Consider the following 6,710-nt stretch of genomic DNA (forward strand, 5'->3'; position numbering starts at 1 on the left):
AGAAAAGCACTAAACTCAAACCACAAACCCCTCACAAAGTTTAACAAAGAAGAAAGTTCTCTTGATTGACCGAAGCAAACTATCTTTCTCCCAGATGCAAATGTGAAAAGAGACATCAACGTCATATTCTTCATGATTTACATGTGCCAAAATTAAAAAGGTGAACTCACAAGTTTCATATTCATACCCCGGTAACACTCACAGAAGTCACAGGGCCAGGTCTCTGTCCAAGCCGTGGTCCCTTCAGACCTGATCGAAGATACTAGTCTTACATTATTCCCTACTTTTGACATAGTATTTCAAGACCAGCCAGGGATAAGACAAGATGTGACGGGAGAGCTGGTTCAAAGAACTTCCCAGACTTGGTTTCCCTTCTGCCTTATTCAAAGGCAAGAAAGCATTTCCATGTTACCTAAATTCTCCAAAATGAGCACTACAGCATTTTTTTGCAAAATTACACAGGCCCTGGGGCTTCATCTTCCCTTCCCTGCAGATGAGCTTTCTGTCTGGTTATAAAGTAAACTGAGCCCTCCAGAAGTGGATGGCCTCACTTTCCAGCCCCTCCCCACCTCCTTTCTGAGACCCATTCTTCCTTCCACCAGACTTCACCTCTAGAGAAGAGCTCCCTCTTCCTGTTAGGGACTGATGTTTGCACTTGAGGTTCAGCCTCTGCAGGGACCTGACTCCAGCAACAGCATCATATCTCACGTGTGCAATGGACTTTGCCTTCTCTACTGATACTATTTTGTTCTACCTGTAAACAGGTAGATCTCCTGCGCAGTAAGAACTTCAACCATTATCTTGAGGTTGTACTTCTTACCATATCTATGATCCTGTTCACCAATTCCCTTTACACCTTCTTGGAAATCAGTCTGTGTCCCACAATCTGGCTTCCATTCCTCCTCTGCAAACTGGTTCTTGACTGGGTCAGTAGTGACCTTGACTTGCTACATCCACAGAACTCTTTACCTTCTTCCTTTCATCAGTTTTCTCTACGGGGTTTGACAGTGTACCCTTTCCTCCTTTTGGACTTCTCTCCTCTGAATTCTGTAAGGCCTTCTGTCCAATTTCTCCCTCCATTTCCCTGGCCACTTGCTGGGTTTGTCACATTCTGCATGTTCATACATCTTCTCACTTTCGAAGTCATTTTCTGGCTCCCTCACCCATGCCAAGCCTCCAAAGGATCAATAGGATGGCAATCCCTGTCTGTAATTTTACCATTGGGTACCAGTCTCCACCATATCTTTCTTTATGCCTGAAATAACTTTCTCAGAGAAGATAAACTCCATTTCACCTGAAAGCTTAAAATTCAGATAATTCTTGGCGAACTAAAATACCAGAAATCTTTTTTTTCCTAAGAGATCATTTTGATGGAAGAAGGGGAAGAAGAAAAGCAAGTCAAACATTCTCTGTCTCGCAATTTTTTATGTATCATGAGCGAAGTCATAACAATTGTCCTCTCTGTATCAGCCGTCGGAGAGATGAAAGTGCCCTAAAAATTTTAAAGGCTGTGGTAATATTATTACTAACTGGAATAAATCCAACTGGTAATGCTGGGTAAGCTTCTATATCTCTATTTTCTTGCACTCTTTTCTAAGGCATAGTGCAACCATTTTGACTAGAATACCTCTCATAATTTTCCCTATCATCTATCTTTGAAGATCTGCTGAGTCATCCTCATCTGATCCTGAATTAACTAGAAAACTGACTCTCAGAAGAGGTGAGAAAGAGTGCAAGAAGGCATAAAAGAGGCAGGAAAATGGAAACTCCTAGAGTAAATATGGGCTTTTCAAAATCCATTTTAGATCCAGCAGGGCTACTGGGGCAAGAAACATCTTTTATTCTTTTTCTAACAGAGGATGTTTCTTGTGTTAACAAGAAAAGATATATATATGTTTGCCTAGTGTTGGTCACTGTTCTGTCTAGGATTGAACAGCCAATACTAAACTCACATGTTTGCAGTGGAACCTTGCACACCTTCTCAGAATGTGGGATGGGAAGGAAGGCGCTGGGATATAAATTAAGAGGTTGGCTGTCATCAAGTCAGCTTCTTGTTCAAGAATCTAAAGTAACTATTTTACACCAATAAAGTTCAATAAATATGTCTGGTTCATTCACACACAGAGACTTGGAAGTTAAGTGTATCTGTGCAACTTCCTCTGGCCAGTAAAACATGAGCAAAAGGAAAATATGGCATTTTCAGGCAGAAGTCATAAATGTGTTTTTACAATTTATTATATTCTCTTATTTGTCTTCAGCCATGGCAGAGGAAATGCCCATTGGCATGGGTTCTGGGGTGGGATAATGTTAAGAAACACCCCCAGCCAACCCATAAAGAATATGAAACATGAGCAAACCAGATATTTGTAACACATGTCTGGGTCTATACTGAATTACCATCACTCTCATCAAGTCTGGCATCCTAAATCCTACCTAACTAGGCCCTTCCCTAGCTCTTGTATCCTTGCCTCTCAACATGTTCCAACATAAAGCAGTTTCATGAAGAGAGGTGTGGTGACTGAGTAGCAAACTGAGCAGTTTAAAACAATGCCATTTATTATTTCAATTTCCATGGGTCCGGAATCCAGACGTGCCCTAGCTGGGTCCTGTGCTCAGGAACTCCAACGGCTGTAACCAAGGAGGCATCCAAGGCTGGGATTTTATCTGAGGATTGGAGTCCTCAGCTCCTAGAGGCTACCTTTCCCCCTGGGCAGTTCACAAAATGACTGTATAGTTTCTTCCAGGTCAGCAGGATACTCTCTCTTATCTAAAGGCTCACCTCCTTAGGTCAAATGCACCCAGAAAAACCTCCCTTTTGATTAACTCCATGTCAGCTAATTAGGAACCCTAACTACATCTGCAAAACTCAGTTCACCTTTGCATATAATATAACATAATCTCATGAGTGACATCCCATCATATCACAAGTCCTGGTCACCCCACTCAAGGCTGTCACTGGGGGTCATCTTGGAATCCTGCCATCGTAGAAGGCCATTCTGCCTTCTCACATCCATAGGCTTGCTCCAGCTCCTCTCGAGGCTGAACTGACACAATACCCCCTTAACTGCAAATCCTTTCCAGTCTCATATGATAGTCCATGTTTTTTTCCATTCTTTATCCCAGAAACAGACTCTTTCTCCCCAAAGTCTGCCCTAAGACTGCCACCCACATGCAGAGAACACTGAGATCTCTCTACTTCTCTCTTCTCTCATAGTCCTAATCACTATATAACCTATACACAACAGGAGGTCAAGTCTTATGGCCTCAACCATAAAACACATGTATCAAGGTGATAAAGATTAAAAGTGAAGTACCAAAATTCAGTACCTATGAAACACCAACGTGAAGTGCAAGATGCAAATCTGCAAAGGAAATAACTAATGACAGGCTTCCAAAGTTAACAACCTTCTTTCCCCGCACAAGGAGAATACAAAATAATTAGGAGAGTTGGAATTATGAAAAAAATATTTTGGTAATAGCTGTTCAGCAGCCTAAAATCTCCCCTCTTGGCAATGCGGGGAGGATGCTACCTATTCACCCAAGCCTAATGAAAGGGCTGCGAGGAACAGCCTGGAACTCTCATAATGTCTACAGCAGAGAGCACACAGATCCAGTCTCCTATGATAGTCCACGTTTTTTTCCATTCTTTATCCTAGAAACAGACTTTTCCTCCCCAAAGTCTGCCCTAAGACTGCCACCCACATGCAGAGAACACTGAGATCTCTCTACTTCTCTCTTCTCTCATAGTCCTAATCACTATACAACCTATACACAACAGGAGGAAGTTCAGCAGCCTATGAGTGAATCGCACTTCCCTCCAATGACTGGTTAAATGTGGGAAATCCTGTGGACCAGATGTCACTTGTCCCCAGGAGAATCAGACTGAGGTCATTTTTAAAAAGAATTATGTCTTACGGAGGAGATGAGGGCCCCAGCAGTAACAGGCTGGCAGAGGAAGTGGAGATAAATGTAGGTGCAAGAAAGGGTAAGTCAAGAAATACACAGCCCTGGTGTCAAGAGAAGGGTAGGGAGTGTCCAGCAAGCAATCTCTGCACAGCTATGAACTGTTTCCCCAGAAGAAAGTCATCTTTAATCATCTGTTATGGTTTCTAGCCCAAAGAAAGCAAAGTCACCTTACAACAGTACCAGTCATGAAAGAACGGTCCTGTTTCTCTGACTTTTCTCTCTAACCTCAGAAGGGCCTGCGATGAGTCCTTAGAGCAGGGAAGAGGTGAGCAAGAAAGGGAGAAAGGGTCACTTGGAGAAGTTGGAGAACAGAGGTAAAGACTTACCTTTGCAATAGGATAGAAACATTGCTTTGCACTGATCCTAATGACTTTTTTCCCCTCAAAGGGGCCATTAGACTTTCATCACCTGAAAGTAAATAAAAAAGCAGCAGGACTCTGAGTTTTCATCCAGTTCAGTTATCATTGAACAGATTTAAAGGAAGAGGTGGGGATAAAAATAAAGTTGTTTGAAGGGTTCTACTCCATGTGTCCTGTTCATTCTTGCCATAGGTTCTTATTTCCTGTCTCTTCATGTAGCTGTGAGCTCTTTGAGGAGGGGGCTACCACTAGATACCAAGTAAGTCTCCAAGAAGTACTTTTGATCTTAGAATTCAACATCATGGATTAATATCTGTCTTGTCAGCTGCATTGAGAACCAAGATGTGATCTTTCTTGTCTTTTCTGAGAAAAAGAACAGCTTATTTCAGCTACAGTACACACACACACACACACACATCCCTAACTCCTCTACCTCCTCAGGTCTTTTTGAAACGAAGTAGCACAATTCCTAGTACCACATGTATGGAACCATGTTGTTTCTTAAGCAGACAACCTCTTGATCTCAGATTAAAGGTTGCATGATACCTCTCTGGTTATTCAACTTGGAAACAGAGTCTAAACAAGAATTTCTGGGGAAGGACATTAAAGGGGAATTCAAAGTGGGGACCAGAGATTTTCTGCAATTGTGCTAACTGTGACTCAAACTGTGAAAGAGCAATCTAATGGAGAAATTGCAACTTTTTCAGACATTTAGGGAGTGAACAAAGAAAAGAAAGTGGGTGTCTTAAATACCCACTAGGTGTGTTACAGTGGGTGTGTCAGCTATAAAGAAAGAAAGCCCCGCATCTCTACTGATTTGATTGAAGAAATAAATAATAAGCTCCTTCAGCACTCTCAAACAAATAATTTAGGGGCAAAAGTCAGTATGTGTTTCAAAAATATCACAAAGGAAACACACAGAGCTAAGTGTGTGTGTGTGTGTGTGTGTATTCACATAGATACAAATTCACTTTTATGACCCACTCCCCCATTCCACTCCACCTCTGAAAAACAGAAAAAATCAACTAGTAAAATTAGACATTGTTTCCAAAATGTCAATTTCTTGGAGCAAGACTTTAAAAACATGAATTTCCAATTACAAATACAGCCAACTTCTCTGATGTACTTCTGTCTATTGTGTACATTTGTTTGGGGTTTGTTGTCAGTAAATCCCAACCACTTCAGCTCAGTAGATTTCTGTATTATACCATAAGAAATAAACTCAAGTGATTATTTCATTTAATGACACTCTACAAGGACATTTCCTGGTGTGGAAGCAGCAGAGGTGTCCTCTCCTGGGATGACCTTTCCTGAGACCCGCCTGAAGTTGAAGTTCTTCGTGTGACTGCAATAGCAGCACTCACTGTTGATGAACCAAGCCTTGCACTTCAATCACATCCCACTGCACTGAGAAATCAAAGCTGAAGAAAAACTGGAAAGTGATCCTGGATACATTGGAGAACTATTAGGTCAGTGCAAAAGGAATTGCAGTTCTGACATTGAAAGTAATGCCAACAACCTCAATTACTTTCACTTTTGCACTAACCTAATAATTGGGGAACAAGGGCCAATAGCAGATTTATTTCTTTTGTGAATTATCAGCAAAGCCCCTGGAGGTACAGCTGATAAAGTAATGCAGATCAGAGTGTTACAGAAGAGGAATGAGTCTGGGATACAAAAGATATGGAAGGTTCTATTATGAACATTCATACTTCTGTTAACAAGGCCTTTAACGTGCCTTCCTTGTACTGAAGCCTCAGAGGAGCCTATGTCTTAACTTGAACAGTCCCTGTTGAATCATAATCTTCTAAAAGCTGTTGAATTGCTCCTTCTGGGAAAAGAAATTCCAAAGTGGACATTTCCCAGGAATAGGGATTTAGAGGTTAAAAAATAATAATAATTAAATAAATGGGTTTTAAAAAGAATTTTTTATTATACTTCAAGTTCTAGGGTACATGTGCATAACGTGCAGGTTTGTTACATATGTATATTTGTGCCATGTTGGTGTGCTGCACACATCAACTCATCAGCACCCATCAATTCATCATTTATATCATGTATAACTCCCCAATGCAATCCCTCCCCCCTCCCCCCTCCCCATGATAGGCACCAGTGTGTGATGTTCCCCTTCCCGAGTCCAAGTGATCTCATTGTTCAGTTCCCACCTATGAGTGAGAACATGCGGTGTTTGGTTTTCTGTTCTTGTGATAGTTTGCTAAGAACGATGGTTTCCAGCTGCATCCATGTCCCTACAAAGGACGCAAACTCATCCTTTTTTATGGCTGCATAGTATTCCATGGTGTATATGTGCCACATTTTCTTAATCCAGTCTGTCACAGATGGACATTTGGGTTGATTCCAAGTCTTTGCTATTGTGAATAGTGC

The 6,710-nt window shown here is 41.4% G+C and overlaps 1 long non-coding RNA gene across 1 annotated transcript in view; it reads right to left on the minus strand.

The window, feature by feature from the left end:
- Nucleotides 1–4,301: 4,301 nt before the first annotated feature.
- The window catches only part of LOC108540822 (uncharacterized), an 85,479-nt gene continuing 83,070 nt past the window's right edge, over nucleotides 4,302–6,710 (minus strand). Inside the window, exon 3 of the long non-coding RNA XR_001888778.1 lies at nucleotides 4,302–4,374. This is a non-coding gene — a long non-coding RNA (uncharacterized LOC108540822). The remainder of the gene's footprint in view (nucleotides 4,375–6,710) is intronic.

Source organism: Rhinopithecus bieti, unplaced genomic scaffold (genome assembly GCF_001698545.2).
Source record: "Rhinopithecus bieti isolate Rb0 unplaced genomic scaffold, ASM169854v2 scaffold_19018, whole genome shotgun sequence".
Classification (NCBI taxonomy): Eukaryota; Metazoa; Chordata; class Mammalia; order Primates; family Cercopithecidae; genus Rhinopithecus; species Rhinopithecus bieti.